Source organism: Paralichthys olivaceus, chromosome 1 (assembly GCF_024713975.1).
Source record: "Paralichthys olivaceus isolate ysfri-2021 chromosome 1, ASM2471397v2, whole genome shotgun sequence".
Taxonomy (NCBI): domain Eukaryota; kingdom Metazoa; phylum Chordata; class Actinopteri; order Pleuronectiformes; family Paralichthyidae; genus Paralichthys; species Paralichthys olivaceus.
The window spans coordinates 17,996,306-18,020,869 of record NC_091093.1 but is presented as its reverse complement, the minus strand read 5'-3'; the positions used below and the strand labels follow the sequence as shown (position 1 = coordinate 18,020,869).

At 39.3% G+C, this 24,564-nt stretch overlaps 1 long non-coding RNA gene across 6 annotated transcripts in view; it reads right to left on the bottom strand.

Annotated features, from left to right (window-relative positions):
* LOC138407499 (uncharacterized) overlaps positions 1 to 4,429 on the bottom strand; it is a 117,722-nt gene extending 113,293 nt beyond the window's left edge. For 2 of the 6 annotated variants that reach the window (XR_011240929.1, XR_011240931.1), the window contains exon 1: positions 3,670 to 4,426. This is a non-coding gene — a long non-coding RNA (uncharacterized lncRNA). Of the gene's footprint in view, positions 1 to 3,669 lie in introns of all 6 variants that reach the window. The other 4 variants (XR_011240933.1, XR_011240934.1, XR_011240930.1 and 1 more) reach the window with 4 other exon arrangements.
* Between the last annotated feature and the right edge of the window lie 20,135 nt (positions 4,430 to 24,564).

Sequence of the window (24,564 nt, the reverse complement as noted above, 5' to 3'; positions counted from 1 at the left end):
GGTGATCAATGCCATTGATCATTTTGCCCACAGTACCTCCACTTCTTTGTATGGGCTGCTCATTTTCCCCTCATCATCATCCCACTCAGAGCCTTCAACCTCCGGACCACAACAACCTTCTACTCAATCACCAACAAATGCAGCCTGCACACTTCACTCTAGAGGGAGACAGAGAGAAGGGCCACAACAAATCTACATCTGGGTAAGATATGTTAAAAATAGAGCAAAATACACACAGACATTACAACGTAGATGTTGGCAAATGTGTGTTAATTGTATAAATATATATATTAATATTTATATTGTATACCCACATGTACCTTTGTGGATCATGTCCAATAAACTGGGCTTTACCAAAGATGGAGTCCAAGTTGTAAAAGCTCCTCAAAGAACGAAAAAAATCGGAGGCACATGAAGAACCTTTTTGCTCATGGATTAGTCTTTACTCTGATATGCATTGTCAGTTTTCAGACATTATATATGTATCAAAGATTATCAAGAGAAATGTGAGGCACTGAATACTGATTTAACAGTTTGAAGTTTCTCCTTTTTAATGACATTTCTGAAGAATATGTCTTATTTTGTCCTTATGGAGAAATGATTGAAGATTGAGGATGGGGATTTTTTAAAATAATATTATAGCATAAGGTTGTAAGACAATAAAACAGGAAATAAGTAAAGGGGCCTGAATACTTTGAGCACACTGTGCAAATTACTATATATATATATACAGTATATATGCTAATTCCTGTGCAGGATTGTCTAATGTTCAGGTAAAATGTACACATTAGGTTAAGGTTGCATTTAGGGTCATAAAATGTACTGCTCTTTCAAAGCAACATCTAAAATTGTCATAAATGATCCAAGTCAAGGAGGATTGTATTTTTCAAAGCAGCTTTCAGTGGTGTGGAAATAGACATAAACTGAAAGTGACATTAAGCACACATAACTTAAACAACAAGGAACACCTATTGGTTTGATTCCACTTTGACGCCAGGCTAAGTCGACCACTTCAGTCATTGTACAGGGTGATATGTTCTGGCAGCGTTCTCTGTGAACCCCAAGCAAGTACCTTCAAACACAGAGGTAATTTTCCCATTCTAATATATTGTTGGGTGTCTTTGTACTGGTGAGATTGGATAGTGCATATTAGTATCCCCAGGAGTGGCAACATAGCCAGTTTCCTTTTATAAATCTTCCAATCCAACTGTGAGCAATTTGACCAAACAAAGAAAAAATACTGTAACCCAAATAATGGCAAATATTAAGGCAACAAGCAAGACAACTATACCCAATCAACTAGGTCCAGGACAGTGAGTACCCACACACAATTCCATCAATTCCAAATTCATGATGAATTTTTATTCTTGCTCTTCTCTAAGAGCATCCATTTCAGACGAGATGAAAAAGTAATATTCCAGCAATAAAGCTTGATTTACATCCCCTTCACTGTTCCTCCTCTTCCTTTTTTATTTGATCATTTAGCCAGGATCATATAACTGTATATCAGACACAAATGAAATCAGGTTCCATGCACATTAAGGCCATGTCTTTCTGCAGCTAACATCCCCTCCAACCCAACCACCCAGCTCCACAGCAAGCCAAGGGCAGAGTCCCATTCATTTTCAGGCCCATTTCCTCCTATGATTAGGCGATCAATCAATCCCAGCATTCAATCTCATCAAGCAGACGGGATTATCTGCCCATCTTCCCCCCTCCCTCTTTCAACTCACTCCCTCCCACACAGACTGCAGCACATTAACATCAGATCAAGTATCACCCAACACAAGCAATCTACCACATCCTCTGACCACAAACAGACAGCTTCTCAACTTAGACATCTCTCATTCATCCATTCAATCTTCTCCAACTGCCGGTGCTCACTAGTATGCACAGACAAAAAAAAATAGAGAAAATACACAAATACATAATGTGCCATCTTTTATATTGATACAAAGATTACTGATTATTACTGGTTTACAATAAATCTAGGATAAAATGGTAATTTGCTTTGCATTTTCAGAATATAGATAATAAAATAGCTGCAACAAACGGTCAATTCTCATAAAAAAAATCAACAATTTATGATAGACTATATATATATTCGATATTCCCCTCAAATATTAAGAGTTTCAGCTTTTCAATATTTAGTTTATTTTTCCATTATTCTGTTGTGCTATTTGAGGTCTAGGAGTGTGGGAGTAGACCAATGTGATTTTTTAGGGGCGATAATCAAGAAAACCAATAATCAATATATGAAACCAGTGTACATTTGATACAGAGTCAAATGGATATTTCTGCCTCCGTTGCTTAATTCCACTGAATTACTGAGGTGGTAAGGGGGATAAACACATAAAATATTAAACAGTTTACTCAAACACAATAGGCAAACTCTCAATGGACTGAGAAATTGCCTTTTAGGATGTGGCCTCAAGCAATAGCAGAAATCCACCATTACATTTCACTGAGCCTTTATGTTATTTCCAAAACAAATTCAAAGGGAAGCATTATTTACGGAGACAGCATAACATAAATAATGAAGTAACCAGTAATCAACGTGTGAACAATGATTTTAGGTTAAACATAATTGTATCTGGAATGACAAAATGTGGGCAAGTCAGTTAATTGCCTCAAACTACTAAAGTAAAAGGCACATTCTAAACAACTTGGTGAAGTTTTCTAAAAATAACTGATCAGGGAGTCAGGGAAGACAACAATTTAGGAAGGGCAGCGACCTACTTGAGGTCACAGTAAAAAATACCTAATCCTTAACCCACTAATACTGTATGTCACAGACTGAGAAAGGCCTTCTCAAGTGGATATGATTATGACAAAACATGATTTTGTTCAATGATGAAGAAAAAAAATGAATTAATAATAAACTTGGAGAGAGTAAAAGCACACAGAAAAATGAAATGACTTCTTATGCTGTCACTAATATTTAATATTTCTAGTTTTTTCAGATAAGCACTTGGGACATTTTCCTCACAGCTGAAAATATTTAATGAATTCTCCTTAATGGTAAAAAGCTTTTTGATGTAGAAATGCTAATTCTTAAAACAACACTGATGAAACTGTCATGCTGTCAAGACACACCACCTTTTTAGTAAGCATGTTCTAGGTTAATAAAGGTTTCATGTCAGAAAGGTAGTATTTCCTTCCCATGAAAGTAGGCAGCAGGTACAAAATCAACGCTGGTAAAGTCACTCTCACAAATAGTGCTGCACCAAAAACAATGTCACACTGACTTTAAACAGAATTGTGGACAAGCGCAGCATCCCAAACAAAACTGACAATGCACAAAACCACTTCTCAATCGTCTTCACTTAACCTTTTAACGATTCATTCATTCAACAGAAGTGGTAGTGAAGACAGTGTATTTGCATCTCATAACTTGTTCTGTTTGACTGGTTTCACAATACTTCACTTTTTTTGTTAATTTTCTTTGTATTTACTACATTTTTAGTTGATCAGCTTTGTCAGTCCCTTGTTTCATCTCTGGCTCAGTCATCCAGCTAACTATCAGATCCATCTGTAAATCTTGTACAGTAAATTGCACCTTGTGTTTTCATTTTGGGTCGTAAACTTAACTGAGCTCTAATTTATTTTTACAAACTTTCACACAATCAACCACAGGTGAAGCGACAATGTGTGCCTGTGTGAGGTTACCTGTAAGGCATCCATGTAGAGCATCATCCATTTGATCAATATGCTGAAGACCCTACTGGCAGACCCTCTGGAACTCCAGCAGCATGTCTGTTGGTCACTGAGTGTCAGCGTATCATTGATTCCCTATCTATGCAAAAAAAAGTTACCATTAACATTCCACACATATGAACATTAGAACATAAAAAACAACAACCCAGAAGTACAAGGGAGAAAACCCACATATAAAAATAAAACTTGTATTCTAGTCATGTCACTTGCACAAACACGGTCTTGTCAAACTTAAATTGCCATGTAATGTGTAAGAATGTCTCTGTGGGACTCCTGGCTGTCTGGAGAAGCGGAACCTGCTGCAATAAATGGCTTTAATAACACAGTGAATCCTGCTCAGCCTTTGTTCTATACATGTCATTTTATTTAATTATGTGCTGGGACCTACCAAGCTGCATACTCCAAGATGCAAGTCTTGGTGTGCGTACCCTTTTACCATCAGCAATTAATCTTCAGTATGGCTCAGTTTCTCTTAAAAGAACATCAGCTAAGCCACAAACCTACAAAGTGAAATTTAGACTGTTAATTTTGGTCTGCTTATGGCCCGAGTGTGAAAGTGTGGGTATATAGTCTGTCCACACATGATAAGCAGCCTGATATCCATTGGCAGTCTAGAAAGGCACAGAGTCAGTGCTGATAGCAAAACCTCAACACTGGTGTATGATTATATATTAAAGAATAAGAACCGTTTAATTCATGTTGAAGCAAAGCAAAATAATACACACTTATTTTTAACGTTACCATACGATTACAGCAACTCATATATAAGTATTTATATACAGCTGTAAGTGGTGACCAGATTCAGGATTACTCGTCTCTGCAGGAGAACAATGGATCAAAATATAACAACAAAGGTGGGGGCTCCCTCTGCATAGGAGGCTGGTGATAACTCAGGGTGGGTGTAAAGGGGGGGTGGTGAGGAGAAAAATCAGTTTGGCTGTATCATATCCTCTTGCAGAGTGGCCTTGACCTGCTGGATGATCTTGATAGAGCTGCCGTCCATTTAATTCATATGGATACGCTAACATCCACCAGCATGCCTTATCTCAGTGAGGACCAAGTAATATATTTGGGATTGGATGAGAGTGATCCTGCTGAGAAAGAGAGGATAGTGCTGACAGATAGACAAGAGGTGTGCAGACCAATAGAACTGGTGCCACCTACAGCATATCAGTTTCTAACCTTGAAAAGTTTAAAATCACAACAAAGTCTTTAAGTTTAGAAAACTATCTTTGTGCAAATTTCAAAAGTCTGTGTTTTGAATAAATCAATTTAAAAAACAAAACTGACATAGTAGGTATAGTACAAAGATGTCTACACAGAGCATATGAATTAAAACACTATTCTACATGTTGTAACTTGTAAATCTAGATATTTCACTTGTCACAACAAGGAAAAAAAAAGGTATAAATAATACAATTTCTTATGGAGGAATTCCATTTAGATGCTTTGGTTTCAGTGTCTTGGTGGAGTGTATTCCGACTCATTGCCACAGCTAATGAGGACACCTGAACAGAACTCAGCCATTAATGTTATTAGTAACAACTATACTTCTCCTGCTATAAATCAAAAATGTCAGCGGTGAGAAAGAGATTATATGCATGAGGTCCAAAACTGCTGAAGATGGAAAAATATATAAATCATAATAAATGCAAGGTAAAGGATTTTGCAAGATAACTCAAACAGCAGAACAACACATATTTGAAAAACATATAACAAATATTAATTGTGATCGGATTATAAAATACCTTCTTTGCATTTTAAGGCTGCTATCGTGTAATAAAAGAGTTTGCATGAAACTGGTTGTAGTTCAATGCTTGAATGTGTGAAACCTAAAACTAACCCCTGGAAACATTTCTGATGTCATTTTTGCAATCTGTATTGTTGCTGTGACTTTTTGCAGCACATTTCGTCAAATTGTTGAAGATATTTTCTGTATTTGCATGTCTTGTGAGTTTTTCAGTGCAAGTTAGTCAAATTGATGAAGTTTGTTTCTTAATTTGCACACATTTTCTATTTGCATGCGTTTTCTTAATTCTTAATTATACTTTGAAAGCTAATACTTCAGGAGCTGTTTGCTTAAATTTACAGAAATGGCTGATTCTGCATTGGATGGTTCGACAATATCATGTAATTTTACTTTTGTAATACATTAGGGTACGGAAGCCGGATTTTTTTTTATTTTATGCACTGTTATTATTTCGTTATCTCGATATAACAAAGATTGTTTTCTCGTGATAACGAATTAATTTCTAATGTGTTCGTCTTGATTTCAACCTACAAGAGCTGCCACGAACGTTTTCCGTAGCCACTGGCTGTAGCTGTAGCCTACCGGTAAGTTATACTTGACGTTAGTTGGTTACCTGGACTGGGTTTGTTTAGGGGCTACCGGTTAGCAGATGAGAGGCTGACAAACTCCTGTCTATCCGGCTGCTTCAGCTAAGGTAACGGGAAATGTAGGCTAACGTTAACTTAGCAATGTTCGGAAGCCGTTCGTGGCAGCTCTTGTAGATTGAAATCAAGACGAACACATTATGAATTAATTTGTTATCACGAGAAAACGATCTTTGTTATATCGAGATAACTAAAATAATTAATTCGTTATCACGAGATAACGGTGCATATAAAAAATAAATCCATGGCCGTTCTCGGCTTCCGTATAAGGGGGATGTTATGTTAATGTGTTGATATTCCCACAGGCCTCATCTTTTCATCATACCTTTAAATGTTCACTATCACCTTGCATGCTTGCTAACTTTCAAATTGTTAGCCTCTGTGGCTTCTAGACCCCAACAGTGTTAATATTATCCGCCATTTCACATTCAGTTGAAGGTAGCATCACCTGTAGCATTAGCAGAAGTAAGCTAGTCCAACTCAGTACTAGTTTTCACGTTGGAGACTTTGCTACATTAGAGCCACTGGGAGCTAACACGCTAACCAAGCTAACAAAATGAGAACAGAAACAAACCTCGTTAAACAACATGTAACACACACATTCTGAACTTGGACACTTACTGAAGGCAGAGGTGCTCTGACACAGCGGGAACTAGTTGAAGTCCTGGCAAATCAAGCGCTACGTGAGAGTCCCTCCATCACCTAACACCTAACACCAAGCGGCAACATCCCGGGCTGAGCGCTGAGGCCAATACGGAAGTGCAAATAACTGCAGTTCACTGGGTGGCCACTTGAGGCTGGCTCCAAGAGGGAGTCAATTCCCATTGACTCCCATGTTAAAAAGCCCGATTTTAGAGCAGAATTAAACCTGTTTACAGCCTGGTTCAAAAAACGAGTTTAGTCTCAATCAGTAAGTTCTTCCTCCATGACAACTCTGGGGGGGGGGGGGGGGGTGAATCTTTTTCTAAATCGCTCGTTTAGATAATATAGAGGTTTGAAATTATGAATAATTATCACTTGATTGACACGTGACGTCACCGTTAGCTCGTCACTCTGGCTGTTAGCCTGTGGTCTGCTCGGCTTCACCTGAGCTAACAGGCTAATCTCCGTCACCGAGCACGAGAGGAGTCTGTGGGGGAGTGTTCGGCTGATTGTCCCAACGGAGAAGTGGAAGACGTCTGTGCTGCAGAGTCTGTGGTGAGTAAAGTACTGTCTTTGATTTACGTGTCAGTAGTGATGAGCAGGTATCATTGTGTCTGTACCTGGCTGGTTAGCTTAGCTCCGCTAACCTCCAGGCAAGATACCAGCAGTAACGGCGATGCTAACGGGAGGGACGAGAGTAATTAACCTTAATTAATTAATTAATTAATTAATCTTTATATACAGTCTATGCCTAACACCAGGTAATGACGTCGTGTGTGTGTTGCATTTGTGTCACAGGTTTGCCTGCCGGGCGGTGCGTTAGTTATGGTACATGCTCTTCTTTTATTTTTTAAACTGAGGCTAATAATGCAAAACAAAACTATTAATCATAATCTAGTTAGTAACTTTGCCAGCATCCACCATGTTGACATTAATGTAAAAGTTCAGAGGTCACCATTTGTAAAACAACTAAGAAATCAGCATTATTGTTCTGGCAGTGGATTTTTTTTGGATGACATTAGATTTTATTGTGTATAGGCTACAGCAAACTTTTATTTCTCATATCTGATGAACTGCACAATATGAGAAATGCTTATGAAATCTGCATTTGAGGGTAACTACTTCAAACAAACATAAACATACTTAATCATTTGAATCATGGGATCGTCATGGTTTTATCAAATCATGGAATGTTGGTCTCTCATGACTCTACTTAAATTGTAGTACATATGACAGTCGATTTTTTTAGATATCGTGAGACAGAGAATATTTTATGAGGGGGTTTTATTGAGCTGAGAGTAGATTGTGGTCGGTATGAACTATTATCGTCACTCAGAGGACAGTTTTAGTAACAGATGGTTTTCTGTGTTGGTTTGGTAACACTTGTTCAGCCTTTTCTTTGCCCTGACATCATGCAATGCCTAACTGAGTTTTAGGGAATTTGGTCCATGTGTAATCTTGCAGCACATGATGGAAAGACTGGCATCAATCTCAAATGCAGTACAAATAATTTACCAGCTGGCATGCTACTGGTTTAAGATAAACAAGTTTTAATACATTTTTGTAATATCTATACATCACAGCCTGCATCTTAAAGTCTTAAATAAAATGTAGATGAAAAAACATAACACATTGTCAGGGAGATCTCAGAAAGAGTGAAGATGTTGGTAAATCAGTCCCTGTTGTTGACGTATTAAATAAATGCAGGAACCTTTCCATATGAAGCGATGATGATTATGACAGTTTCAGTTGTGTTTTTTTGATGTTAATTAAAACTGATGGGTGGAATGAAATCATCAGTTTAGTCAGAAGGTTTTGTGGACAGGAGAGCTCTCCTCGTGGCCTGTGGGGATTATGGGGCCAGTGAAAGTGGCTATGTGATAATGCGACTATGTCCTGGCAACATCTTTGTTAAAAGTAAGATTATTAAAAAGATGTCCCCTGGCAACTCATTATACCATCAGCTCAGGCCATTTTCTCCTTGAGCCTTTAATTAAATTTGAATGATTACAAAAGTACAGAACAGTCAACAGCGATATGACTTCCAGCCTGAGCTGCGTTACGCCAGAAGACATATGACATTATTATTTTTATTTTATCTTTTTCTTCAACATGCTCACAACTCCTGGCATCCATGTTGGTCTTTACAACACTCAGATGTATTATATTCCTGTTTTGTTTCTATATCCTGTCTTTTGAATGAGATTAAGCCAGATCAAACAAAACTATATATTTGTGACATTTATGAGGATGGAAATCTTTTGAAAATACAATGGCTTGGTAAACATGAGTAGAATCATTGGTTTGGAAGGGCAAGTTTACATTAATAGACATGGATCATTCCTGGAAAATAGAACCAGCTCTGCTTCTATTTTGCCTTGTTTATTATAAACAGTTCCTTTGATTTATTAACATATAACAGTTACCTCAGAATGTTAACTCCACTGCCTCAGCAAGGAGTGCTTTGTTCCTGCCCACAACTTAATGGATCTTTATGCTTTATGCTAAAATTTGGTAGATTCTGCATTAGTGAAGTGGATAGGTATGCTGAAAGCAAGCGATGTTAGTTTAATGGTTATTATTTAATCCTCTTGTGCTTTTGAGAGCTGGAAATTAACGCAGCAGGGCTTAAAGAGCAATAATATACAATACAGTCAGTGAATGTCAGGAGAAGTACACAATGCACAAAGTGACCCTCGTTGGTTAAGGTGCCACTACCATCTATATATCTCATCATACTTGATACAACTGAAGCCTTTGTAAGCTGCTATAGGTCTAGACTGTATGGGGAACTCCCATCATGCACTGAGCACTTCTCCACTTCTCTCTGTCTCTCTGCCCCCCCACATTCATTTATTTATTTTAATATATGTCAATGACTATTTCACTTTGTACTCCCATAGTCTCTCTCTCTCTTTTTCTTTCTTATTTCGGATATCTGTGACCCCGGAACCTCAGGACAACCACTTTTTACCATTATTACTATTATTAATTACAATATTTCATGAATATATAATATATAATAGTAATAATAATATATGAATTATGCCTGTTATCAATAAACATTAATAGTCTTTACACTGTTACTGTTTACATTTTAACTAGTCAGATCTGATACCTGATGGTGCTCAAGTGTTCCCGGTCACTCTCGCTTCTCTCTCTCCCCCTCCTCCCCCTCCCCACTATCACTCTCTCTTCTCTCCCCTCTTTTCCACCCATCTCTCCTCCCCTCCCCTTTTTCTTTGCTCACCCCAACCGGTCGAGGCATATGACCGCCCGCATTGAGCCTGGTTCTAGAGGTTTCTCCCTGTTAATGAGGGAGTTTTTCTCTTTACAGTCGCCAAAGTGCTGCTCATTGTGAGAACTGTTGGGTTTCTCTATATATTATACGATTTTAAGGTCTTGACCTTCTATGTAAAGTGCCTTGAGATAATGTATATTATGATTTGGCGCTTTACAAATAAAATTGAATTGAATTTAGTTGTAAGCACAGAAAAAAAATAGTTCCCACATCTCTGTCCTGTGGTTGATAAAGACATATCTGAGCCAACCATGACACGTGACTCACTCATGGACTTACAGTAACTCTTTTCTTGAACCATGATGTTAAGCTAGAAAATGTTTATGAGTAATGATGTTCTATGGCCACTGAAATTATATAAAGTGGGGTCCAAAAGTCCAAGACAATTATGACCATTATTCCCCATTTATCTTAATTTAACATATGAGGCGAGCCACATAACATACTGTTGATAATGGCTCTGTTCCAAGCTTTATATTCAGTTATTAATATATGTGTGGGGTTTTAAATGAGGGTATCATTTTTTCTGAAACAGAAGAGATCTGGTATCACTTCTGCTCTCTCTACGCTTTGAAATAGAAAATCCAAGTAGCCATGAGTTGAATACATGAAAACAGTAGATCTGCAAATGTGTGGAAAAGCCTCAAAGACACAACCTGATACAGGAATCTGACAATCATGGTGACCAAAGCAATGTGTACGATACTGGCTTGGGATCGGAAAAGCCTAAAAAGCCTTCTTCTGTTTCACACTTTTACCTTGCAACACCAACACTATCATCCCTCCTCGACTTTTTACGTGTGTGGGGCTTTACCTGCACAGTAGCTGTCCTCCCGTTGGTGAACATCACAGAGATGAAGACAGCTGTTGTGGTAGGTTAAAATAATCAAGCATACTAATCAGTCTGTTAGGACGTTACAAGGCATGGTAGGTTGTTGTGAAATTGCTACACGCTCTTTCAGATATAGTAAACCAAACAAAGCACCGGGTCTCATTTAGCCTCAGAAACTTCATTGTGTTAAAGAGGTGCACGGTAGCAAATGCAATCCTGTTTGGATTGGCCACCAAATAGGACAAGGGAAGATTACAATAGCAAATCAGCTCTGCCTATGCACCCTTCAGGCCTTGTGCACCTTTTGAATTAAAAGGGCAGATAAAGTTATCACAGGCCCCTCATATCCAGCCCAAACTAATTGAACTCCTAACTCCCTCTGGCAGGTGCTACAGACCAACATACGACAATCTGAAATCAGCAGGTGTTTGGAAACAGTCTCTATTACTGTGAAATTACATTTTTAGTCGTTGAAGTTTGACAGCTCTACTTATGGTCACTTGTGTTATATAATACATTCATTGCTCAAATGTAAAATCATTTCACACACACTATGGGTGTATGTGACTTTTGATACTGCTTGTCAGTGAACAGAGCAACTAACTGCTTGAGGAAGTGTGACGGCTGTAGGACATTTTCACTTAAACAGTGTGTTAGGGATCAGCAGCAGATAAAACATCACAGGTTTGTATCATTGATGGTGGTGATGAACAAGCAAATGGTTTTTGTCTGTGTTTTGTCAATAACAAATGAGATGGGGAGGATAAGACAGGTGACTTTGTGAGTCATTTTGTGAGTCAAGTGTGAAACCTGAGCTCTCATCTTGTTCCCAATTTGTTCACGCAACTCCTCACAGCCACAGTGTGTAACTGCCCTCTGTTGGTTCCTGCTGTTCAAACACTGTTTTCCCACATCTTGCTTTGTTTACATGTTGATTCATTGGTTGGGAGATTGGTTTGAACATCTTTCTTCAGTCCACAATACTTTTAAAATACAGTTGTCTCCCACCCACCGCACTGGTCTTGGGGTAGAGGGATTGTGTATTTGCAGCATTGCAAATAGCTGCAACACAAGTGAACTGTTGTTTATGCCTGGATAATATACAATGTGTTCAATGCAATCAATGTGGCCATCCATAGAAGAAGGCTGGGAATTCAATTTTGTGGTTTTAAGAAACAGCATCAGTTTTATGTAAAATGTTTGGAGTTGAGCTCAGGTTGGTTGAGAATGATTTTATTGCATGTTGTGCAAACATTTCAGCGTTAATACAGAAATAAGGATAGGACATTGATGACATCATTCATAAGTCTTTGAGCCAGGTTTTGAAAAAGGGGGTAAAGCCTGAGTAGAGCTGAGGTGAGATGAGCAGGAACACAAAAGGTGATTGATGTAATTGGGTGAGACACTTCAAATCAAGAAAACATCCCCCAAAACAAAGCTCACAACTTTGTCACAGACACACACATTTGAAGAAGTGAGATCACATTGTGTCAAACCAACCCCTGGATAATTTTTTTGGTAGGTGTTTTCTATTTTTACTTTATTCACTGTTTTTAGAGCATCTATGGTCATTTCAAGGAACTTCACTGGCTTCACTCTACTCAGCTGGTTGCTGCTTGGCCTGTACGTCCAGCAGGATAACAAGCAGGAGTCTGGCTATTTATAAGAAAGTTCTGCTGAGCAGAGATGGGCATCGGTCACAGCTGTGAAGAGTGTGACATTAGCTGCAGCTACGGTGAATGTGACCTCAGCTCTTAATAAGAGTGAATGTGGATGTCATACTCATGATCGGGATGTCCACTTTAAAGACTTGAAATGTGCAAGTGACAAAAGGCTGATTTAGAAATGCATTAATGTATGCTTAAAAAGAAATTGCACATATATGTTCATGTATATATCCTGCTAAGAGTTGGATAGAATTTACAGTTTGTATAGGACTATGTCTGTGTGAATGAAGAGTGGATTATCAATCTGTTTTATATTTGAAAGTAATTAGAATTCTTCATTTCTTTTTGAAGCCCCGCAGAAAGACGCAGGGCGGTGGTGGTGGTGGTGGTGGGGGTGACAGGTTAATTGAGGAATAATGCCCTTCAGAATGATGGATTTTGGTGACTTGAGATGTCAGAATCCATTATGGGAAGTTTAAATTTGCAATTAAAGTGGGAGGTTGGGTGCAGAATTCGTTCATTTTAATTCCCCCATTGCCTCCTCCCCTGTTATTATTAATGTTCTGCATTAAACGTGCAGGCCCTCTGTTCTCTGCTTTGGCACTCACCCACCATCCAACACAGTTTGCCAAAATGAGGCTTAATTAATGAACTCATACATACAGTAAATCAAACAGCATTTTCAGAATAGGGATGGTGGACTAGGGGGACGTTTCATGGAGTAATTGAAAACATGCATCTCATCATGTTAAGAAAAAAGAAATGAAAAGACGTTCAAGCTTTCAAGCTTTATTGTGTTTGGCCTCAGATTTTTGATTGCTGCCTTTTTCAACCCTCTTTGAAAAGTTTGAAATGCAACATTTATTCTTAGACAGATTTTACTGGTAAAAGACATTGACTGTAATATGATGCTGATAATCGGCTGAGTAATTGTGAGAATATTTCTACACTAAGTCACCTTTTCATATCACTCACACCAGAGGATTTTTAAGCCTTAGCTGGTTTATTTCAGCACTTATGTACTTGTGTACACTTATTATATATAAAGCAAAGCTGTATTTTAGACACTGCTGGGAAAGCAAGGAAAGATGAAGATGCTGTGTTAAAGGTTCAGTGTGTAGAATTGAATGACATCTAGAGGTGAAGTTGCATGTTGCAGCTGAATACTCATCATTTCACCCTCCCCTTCCCAACATGAAAGAGAACCTGTGGTGATCTTCAGTTGTCATGGAAACTCAAAAGTAAACATAGTAAAAAACATGGCGGCCTCCACAGAGAGGACCCCCCCTCCATGTTAATATAGAGTTTTAGATATAAAGGGCCAATTCTATGGTAAAGAAAACAACTATTCATTCAATTTAGATGAAACACACCAGTGAAAACATCATTAGGATTATTTTATATTCAATTTCTTCCCAAAATTCCTTTCACTTAAATCCTACACACTGGACCTTTAAGTATTTTTTAATCACATTACATTAGGGTAATGAAATTGGAACATTAGTAGTAATAGGATGAGAAATCATGTGGTATACAGATTGAGTTGATATAGACATGCTGCATTAGTTGACTGAAAGCAATTTCTGTTTTAGCATGTTATTCACTAATTGGCTACGATTTAAAGTTTAAATTTGAGGCTTATGATAGGAATATCAACTCAGTTAGCATTATACACAAATACAGAAATCATGCAATCCACAAATGTAAAAAAGCTCAAAAGGCTAACTTAAGACAAACAACATAGATAAACAAATAATAATCAAATTAAACTTACAGTCTAAGTATGTGTGTGTTAGCTTATGTGTTATTTATTGTGTGCACATGTGACTGAGTCTGTGCGCACATGTGTACATATGTATACGCATGAAAACAGATGCACCAGACAGATAAGATCATTTTAGTTTGGTTCACCAGAAAGAGCCTAAGCTTATATTTGAAATTCTTAGGTGAAGAAAACTGATTAGCAATATGCACATACCTGTTCCATAACTGAGTCCCTTTAGATCTAATAGAGGAATGATAGAGCCCAGAGTGGAACATTGGGAGGTGTTACCATTTGGCCTGTCTCGTATGATATGTACATCACAGTTAGACCCATATATTATACATATATACACAATGCAGTGTTTTTTCCAGATCTGAGTTGTAATGCATTAACTGGTGCATGAAGCATTGTCGCTGTGCTTTAATAATCTAGAAGGGGTAAAAGGGACTGATGCACATTATTTGGTAACCATTGTCAAAATTGAGGTGGTGGGTGAATAAATTCAGCATTTTCCTGCGAGGACTGTCTGCTGCAGCAGCACATTAATGCCACTATCAGCTACTATATCACCAGTCAAGGTGACAAATGGCAGACAAGCGCCTCTCAAATATTCAGGGAGGGTGGAACAGTGCAGGGGTGGTAATGGGCAATAGTGTTTTTCTCTATTTGGCACAAGGAGTTGGTGTAAAATTTTGGGGCAAGAGATTGATTGAAATAAAAGTTAAAAAAAAAAAAAAGGAAGCTGTGTTTGGAGCTGTATTTGGCATGTCTACACAACACTGTTTTAGAGTGGAGAATGAATTGTGTTATTGTCCTTTTTGTACTTCCCTCCCCAAACACCACCCACACCCACATACACACACCCACAGACACACACACACACACATACACAACCACACAGACACACGCACACACACCCTCATCTCCCCCATCATTCGGACAGCTGGAAACAGAATTCATCCGATTCGTTCTGCTGCTTTTCTCTCTCCAAACTGCCCCATCCCCCCCCCATTCCCCAGTCCCCCTCACTGTCGTAATAGGATCTGCAGGAATCATTCAAAGGCTAGATATAATTTACTGCTTGCCGTGCACAATACCCCCCTCCCACTCTCACCCCCTTTCTCAATCGCACAAGGTGCCCTGCGGATGAACTAATCATACTTGAAATATTATTTCTGCTTCTTATTCCTCCATTTTATGAACAGCTCCTTTTTACGGTGCAATGGATTTAACCCCTGCCTGGTCACACTCACACCAGTCTGTGCAGGAAGAAAGAGGGCGAGTGGGTGGTTTGGGGGAGACAGAGTGACAGAAAAAAAGAAACATTGTGTTTTTACATTTCTGTGTTCTTTATGTTTGGATAAATTTATATTTTACACACACTTGATCACCCCAAATGACTCCATCTTAATATAAAGCATCACTTACAAACTGTAGTAACACAACCAAGAGCCTCGCCAACAACACCATTTAAAAAAAAGAGAAAAAACTCCACTGGGCTCTTTTACCCACAGTCCCCTTGCTCTCTTTATACAATCCACATATTTGGACAAGTAACTCCTCTTCATTTATAATATATAAACCACAGTAAATGCTCTCATGCATAACAGCTAGTATTAGCATATGGGTTGTGCAGCTCTTTAAAAAGGATTGAAAAAACAGAAGCATCATTTTAAAAGTACTAGAAAATGCTTCTTTTTCTCATTTATTATGTGTCTTATGGCAAGTCCTAACTTCTCTGTGGAAAATGCCACTGGCTCAATATGCAAGTGTTAAGTATGTTGAATATCACAGACAGAGGGAGACAGATCCTGGGCCAGTACAGTTTGGTGAACACTGGGAAACTGACTGAGACTTTTATGAAATCCTATTGATTTAGCACTTTGTCTATTGATCTGCTGTGGGATAAGAGATGTGGATTAGGATTGATGTCCTCTAAACCTGTCTGGGACCTGACATCATGAACGAATTGCCTCAGTAATTTTTTTCTTTCTTTTAACTTGGCAAATGAACTTGAGAGAGCTGATTCATGATGGGAACCTAATTCTTACGAGTAAGCACCAGCATTGAAATATATCAGTGAATTCAGAAGGAGCACTACATGGTTATTTAGACAGACAGAATATTAAGTTTACACCTAATTATTTTTATGGACTATAGAGTACGACATAAAGTCCCTTAAACATATTTTTTTATTGCATTTGCATCGACAAAAGAAAAAGAGATTTGAAATTTGTTTGTGGTCTATTAGTATAAAACCCCACTCTGTCCTGAATCTCAATAGCTCAACCAACCGGAAATCTGAGTTCTGTCATGATACCCTCTGTTCATTTCCAGTCCTCCTTATCTCTCTACAGGAGTCCTGCCAGCTATCTGCAGCACGAGTAGTGGTAGAAAAAAGAATAAAGATTTGTTTTCACTTCATACTGTAGAGTACACAATCATATATGAGGGAATTATCACTATGGAGTGATAGTATACTAGCGTCCATGTTGTGCTTTATATCTCTGACTCTGTTAGATTTTGTTAAAATTTCGAGTATGAAGCATCTAACTAAAAACAATATTTTCTCAGATAGTAGCTACATCGACTTAACAAGTGTTTGTCACTGTGTTTCAAACTATACCTCAGGCAAATCAAATATTCCTTCGGCAAATGATGCATTGAACCACTGCTTCTCAGCATTTGTGTCGAACCAATAAGCTAAAGGGTAAAACTGCAAATAATAATAAAGTAAGTTGAGCTGCAACATCATTGTCCTTTTGTTAACAATATCTGTCTAAAAGATTGATCTGCCTGATTTAAAGAGTTTATAAATAATGAACCTAACTCCACGGATGGCTTCCATGAACAAGTAGTTATCACAGAAAGAAATGTTGATTTAACATTACATTATTTTACCCTGACCTGGTATCTACTTGAAGTACAAACAAAACAAATTAATGTATCTGTCTGCACTCAGTCATTTGGATGCACACACACAGACACACACAATCACAAACACAACAAGTCATGTATTCTTTGTCGAGTAAGTACATATTGGCTCAGGAGATGGAGAGATGGAGAAAAAGTGATAGCGAGTGAAAGAAGACACAGAGGGTGAAAAGGAATAAAAAGGCAGAGAGGAAAAGAAGATGGTCAAAGAGAGGGAGGTAGACAGAGGGCAGCTATCAGCTGTTCACTTGTACTTAGGGACCACATTTACTTGCCATTGATTTCCAATGCTTTAGTCAATTTCCTGTCACTTTTCATTGCAAGTACATGTGATCTCAGTTTAGCTGCTTGCAGGAAAAAGAAGAAAGTCCAAAATGGATTTTTTTAGGGAGTCTATAGCAGAACTGCTACAGGCAGTGTAGTCCAATATTACTCTTGGCAGATGTACGTCAAAAAATATGTATTAAGCAACAAGTTATTATTCAATAAAACACAGCTTCATAAAAATCAGTGTAAAAATGTTACCGTGTGACTAGAAAAATGATCAGTCCTGAAAATGTACAGCACAGTGCAAAAAAAAGTTGAACACTTACTAAAAAACTAAACCTCTCACACACCAGATGAAAGTCATATTTCTCTATACAAAAAAACTGAGCAGTCAGCAGACCGCTCACTAACAGGTGTGTTGTCCAGCAGTCGCCATGAATCACTAAATCCACTTTAGCTTTAACAAAATAATGTTTTTCTCTTTTTTTCTTTAACTGTGGTTTTTATACTTTTTCTTGGATTCTTATTTTCCTTCCTGACTATTTTCTGCTCGCAGCTGAGAGGTTTGACTTGTATTCCATTGGTTTTTCCAGTCTCCCACATCTTTCACTGCTTTTCTTTAATGCAAATACTCATTCACTTAGTTTTTTCTTTTTATTTTGTTCTTTTTTTTTTCTGTCGTCTGCTGTCAGAGAGTATTGCCAACTGAATATTCAGTTTGAAATAGCCCAACTCCAAACAATTGGCATTTTTTCCTCAGCACATCTGCTTGCAAGGGAGACAGGGCCTTAACACCTGGAAGTAATAAAAGACCAACACTGAGAGAGAAAATAAGGTAGGATTATTGTTCTGTGTGAGGAAGAGATTATGTTCAGAGAAAAGACAGGGAGGCATGCGGCTAAACTTTCACCTCAAACAACGGGACTAGAAAGCAACCACTGATTAAAACTGAAATGAGGGGAAAGAGAACATCTGAAAATGAAGCACACTTTCATGCTGAGACAACAAGTATAAAGCTTTATCTTAAATGGAAATAAAATAAGACTGGAATATTCCAGAGCTGCTGCAGCACCATTACTCAGTTACAGTGTCATTATCTTACCACAGCTTAAAATGATCCTAGCAGAGAGAAAACTGCAAAGCATTTTCTCATTTTTTGATGAGACTCATTTGTTGCATTTTCTTTTTTCTCTGTTCTGTATTGAAGATGTTGTGCATTTGTCAGCCTTGTCCCCCACAAACCCAATCAGCCTGTAATTTCATCACAGTTGTACAGAAAATGAGATTCCCTGGTTATGATCTTATTTTCCATAAAAGCCATTCTAATTAACTTCCTTTTGAGAAGGATATTTACAATAAACACCTCACTAAAGTGAACATTTCTCACTTCGTACTTTAAAGCACAGCCAAATGAATTCAGACTATGGAAAATGAATTTCTAATTATTTGCAACCCAAGACAGAGGACAGGACAAAAACAAGCAGGAGGAATGCCTCCGACAGGTAATTATTCCGTGACATCCAGACACCTATTTCCATTTGCAGGCCAACATCAAAGCATTGGGATGTGAGAAAAATACTGAAACAACAGTGAATGCTCGTCTCTCCAGGTATACGACCTGACAATGCCCTTGCACACAGTATGCTGGCCCATAACATCCAGTACAGTGCAAATAATTCACACTAAAACTAATTCAAATCCAGGAACGGGAGCAAGGATCCGAGAGTCTCTCCCTTTCTCATCGCTCTCCCTCATGTTGACTGGAATGACATTAGATGCCAGTGCTTGTTTGTGCTCTAATGACAAGTAAGAGGGGACTGCTGTCTCCATGGCAACAGCCAAGGCTCAATACATCATACCTCGTTACAGTAGTCAAGCGGGGACGTTTGGTCAAAAATTAATATGTCAAGGGAAGAGGAGAGGGAAAGAGTGTATTGTGGGAAGATTGCCCAGCATTTGTTATGAGCTTGATATCTGTAGCATTTAAATGGTGGCCTTATTAATTTTAAACTGCAGCAGTACAGGCAACAATACGAAATGGATGCTCAGTGACCTTGGCTTGATGCGGGGAAAGTGTGACGTCCATACGAGGAAGACGGTGAGAAGGATAAGACGCAAACCGAATCATAAGGGGTGTGTGTTGGGGGCAGGGATGGGCTGCAGGCAGTATGGTGCAAATTAATTGCACATGATTCACATTTGTAGGAATTGTACCACAACAGATACTTTAAAATCAAAAGACCAACAGCTCCGTCTTCTCTCCAGTGTTTGACTGACTCCTGTTACTGTGTGGGTGGTGTTATCAAAGTTCAAAAGTTCAAAGTTTGCTTTATTGTCAATTCTGCAAATGTACAGGACATATGTAGTATTGAAATTGCGAGACTCTCAAACCTGTGGTGTTAGTAAACATTGAATAAACAATATTAAAAAAACAATAAACACTAAATTGTGGAATCGGAATGTAGTGTAACCGTGTGTAGAACTATAAACAGTGCATAGAAGTGTAGAGGACCGTGTATTGAAGCTATGGACAGTGCATAAAGTGAAAAACCAGTGTATAAAAGTAAAAATGTAACAGTGCATGAAAGTGAAGTGAACTACAAATCTAAAAATCTAAACCAGAACTAAAATCAGAAACTAAAATGAGGTAGTAAGAGTAAGGTAAATAAGAATAAAGTGACAGAACTTAAGGCACATACAGATACAGAATTGACTGGATCTGTAGGTATGGCAGTGCAAATTATGGCAGTGCAAAAACCGATGAGGTTATGAAAAACAGTAGTGCAATCAACATTGGTGCAGAGTCCGTGTGTCAGGGGGGGAGGAAGGGGGGGGTGGCAGAGTCTGTGTGTGAGGGGAAGAAAGGGTGGGGGGCAGCGCAGGGAGGGTGTTGAGCATCCCGACAGCCTGGTGGATGAAGCTGTCTCTCAGCCTGCTCGTCCTAGCCCGTAGACTCCGCAGTCTCCTCCCTGAGGGTAGCAGGCTGAAGAGGCTGTGTGACAGGTGGGTGGGGTCACCTGCAAGGCGGAGGGCTCTGTGGGTGAGGCAGGTGTTGTAGATGTCTTGGAGGGGGGACAGGGGGACGCCGATGATCTTTTCAGCCGCTCTCACGATGTGCTTGAGAGTCTTCCGGCAGGACGCGGTGGAAGCGCCATACTACACCGTGATGCAGTTGGTCAGGATGCTCTCAATGGTGCCTCTGTAGAAGGTGACCATGATGGGGGCAGGGGCTCTGGCTCTCCTCAGCTTGCAGAGGAAGTAGAGGCACTAGTGAGCCTCCCCGGCCAGTGATGCAGTATTGTTGTACCAGGAGAGGTCCTCTGCAATGTTCACACCCAGGAACTTGGTGCTGCTCACCCTCTCCACAGCGGCGCCATTGATGGTCAGGGGAGCATGCTGGGTGTGCAATCTCCTGAAGTCCGCTTCGGGCCGTCAGGAGCCTGTAGACCTCTTCCGTCAGCCATTGGCTCGAACAGTGATGGTCTTTTGTACTGTTACATCATCAATGCACTTGCTGATGTAGGTAGTGACAGTGTCAGTGTACTCTTGGAGGTCTGTGGTGTTGTTGTAGGTGGCAGCCTCTTTAAACATGTTCCAGTCTGTTGAGTAGAAACAGTCTTGAACTGCCTCTGAAGACCCCTCCGGTCACACCCATACTTGCCTCAGGACCGGTTTGGTTGCTTTAACCAGAGGCCTGTATGCTGGCATTAGCATCACAGTAATGTGGTCAGAAGCACCAAGGTGTGGGAGGGGGTGGGCTTTGTAGGCTCCTCTCTGGGTGGTGTAAACATTGTCCAGAATAGAACGTGGTTGTTGAGCCATGTTTGCGTAAATACAAAAACACAACAGTCACTCACAAGCCTCTGGGTTGAACGTAGAAGCCGTATGTAGTCCAACTTGTTGTCCAAAGAGCGTACGTTGGCCAGGACGATGGTGGGGATAGCCGATTTGTGTGGGCTAGCCGCTAGCCTAGCTCGGATACCTCCTGGCTCGCCCCTCTTCTGTTTCGTCTCACACCGTTTGTGGCGCCTCCACTGTGGGCGAGGTGCAGGAGTGGGGATCAGGGATTGTGCAGGCCTCCGGAGCAAACCACAGTGCCATAGCTCTTCACCTAGTTTAAACGACTTTAACTTAAAAATTTTGGTTCTGTCAACGTCCAGCAGGTACTCACGGCTGTATGTGCATGTTAGCACACCAAGACGAGACGAGGACGAACTAACTATATGAACTAAACAGTGTGATTTGTAGGATGCTGAGGAGAGAAAAGGAAAAAAGTGAATGTGTTTCTGATTAGACTTAATGTTTTTTTTTCCAGAAGTATATATGTCACAATGAGGTTGGTAGAGAATATAACTCCAGCTGTAAGACAGGGCAAAGAGACACAAGGACACAGCTTGGACCATATAACTCCTGCCTTCTTTAAACCAAACTAAAGCATTTTAATCCACAGACTTTGAATATACTGTAAATTATACTCAGACAGGTCAGGTGCAGTGACAGCTTGAGAGGAATGAACTCACATTAAATAACACCTACTTAAATAGAGCAGCTGAATTTTCATCTGGAAACAACCTATCCACAAAAAGGGCTCAGTCGCTGAGATCCTATTTCACTGTGGTTCAGTCTGACAGAAGTTACACCTGTCAGAAAGTGCTTTTTGCTCTTTCACACACAATATATGCTTAAAGCACATCCACACACACTTCCACTGGCTTTTTATTTAAGTTTTCTATCACGTGGAGCAGGCATTTGTGTTTCCCCTGAAATTATTTGGTAAAAATAATAATTTACTCAATATAAAAAGCTACATTCTGAAATGGGAACCCGCATCTTGGCTCCCAAGATAAGCCGTCCTGAGTGACAGCCATTTTAATAGCCAGACAGGGTCAATCAAAAAGGAATCTGTCTTTCTACAATATTCTTGTATTCTTCTGGTTTGTCTAGCATTTGCATGCTTGTTCATACGACGCACACTGTGATTGCCCCTTATTCATGTGGGGATAATGAGTAATTCACTCACTTGACAAAAAGGCCTCAGCAGGACCTTGTTAGATTTAATTATGGGATAATCTCAGGAAGACAATAGTCGGTGATGATAAGAGAGTCATTCCTATTTGTATGTAATCAATGTTTAATATTTATCATTCAACAAGCTCTTATGGAGAAGGCTTTAATGAGGACTTATCTTCACTTGAGTCCCTCTTCAACATTTTCAGCTCTCTCTCCAATTGACATTTACCGACCTCCTGTAGAAGACAGAAGTGTGGCAGGCAGTTTCTCCCATAGGATCTGGTAGAATCTTTTGAAATATGTTCACAGGGGGTTCATGTAAAGGGTTAAATTGTTGATGTTAAATGGCATGTCGGATTCTGCTAGCTGCCTGCTAATTAGATTGTAATTACAACAGAGCTCTGTGAGCCTGTCTGTTCCAATTAGAAACACTTTTGTGGCCAGTCTGCTTGACCTTTCTTTTAGAACTCCTCTACTTTAAGTTAATGACAGATACAAGGGATAAATGCTCGAAAATAGGTTTTCTGACTGCTCAAATTATCATATTTCTGAATACCACAAAGACACACATGCTCAAAGAACTCAAGCAAAAATATTTTTAGCCTACATGTGTTACATTCAGAAAGTTTTAGACCCATTTTTTCCACATTCTTTTATGTTGCATGCTAAATTCAAAGACACCCCACAATGAGAAAGCATAAACAGAATTTCAGACATTTTTAATTTATTAAAAAGGACAAACTGTTGTATCACATCAACATAAGTATTCAGGGCCTCTGATATGACACTTGAAATGTAGTTCAGGTGCCTCCCATTTATCATCTTTGATTTATCATATTTGTCCGTAAAAAAACATGATTATGGTAAATTGGTTGGACACATTTTGGAAAGGCACACAACTGACAATGCATATCAGAGCAACGAGGACTCTGGCCGCTCATCCAAACTGAAAAATTTTGGGAGGGGGACCCTTTGTAGCAAAGGTGACCATGTGGTTATGTCTAGTTTTCTCGAAAAAAATTACACTAGGACTTGTTTGTCCTTCTGGAAGTTTCTCCCCTCTCCACACAGGATCTCTGGAGCTCAGCTCTTGGTCACCTCTGTTTCCAAGGCCATGCTCCCCTGATTGCTCAGTTTGGTGCCCAGCTCTAGGAGGAGTCCTAGTTGTTCCAAATGTCTTACATACAAATATTTTGGCGTCCACTTTTGAAGCAGCTCACTCTGAAGCCTTTAAGATCTGCTTTGCATCACAATCCAGTCTGAGCTCTGCAGGCAGTTCCTTTGACCTTGTGGCTTGTCTTTTGCTCTAAAATGCACTGTCAGCTGTTTGCCTTCCAAATCATTTCCTATCAAATGGATTTACCAGAGGTTGACACCAATCAAGGTGTAGAAAACCCTCAAAGATGATCAAGAGAAATGTGAGGAACATGAGCTAAATTTGAAGTGTCAGCAGAGGTCCTGAATACTTAATGTGATGTTTTAGTTTGTCCTTTTTATAAATTTGCAATTTTGCTTTATTATTATGGGGTATTCAGTGTATATTGATGAGAACGGGGGGTATTTTAGCATAAGGTTGCAGGATAACAAAATGAAAACAAAAATGAAGGCGTCTGAAAACTGAATGTACTGTACTGTGTTTTTATGACTGCAAGGCAGTAGTTTTATGAGGAAAAAAAAGATAGAAAAAAAAGATAGACCAGTTTGAATACTGGTGCACCTTTTGAGTGATGTCCAACTCCAGCAATTATAACATATATACTGAAGGAATTACTGTACATATTCTTTACATATATATACTATAAAGTATATGTGTGTGTGCAGGGTCTGGAGTGAGGAATTGGACTGCGGCCCAGTCAGTTTTCAGCAGCGGTAGTTTACCCTCCCTCTCACTGAGAGGAGCTCTCAGACTGACTGAGGAGTATCTCAGGCATCCACAGCACACCTGGTCTCCATTATCTATCCATTTCACAGGCTTGCACCCCCTAACAGGGCAGCCTGGGAATGGGCCTGGCTCTTTCATCTTCCCATCATTATA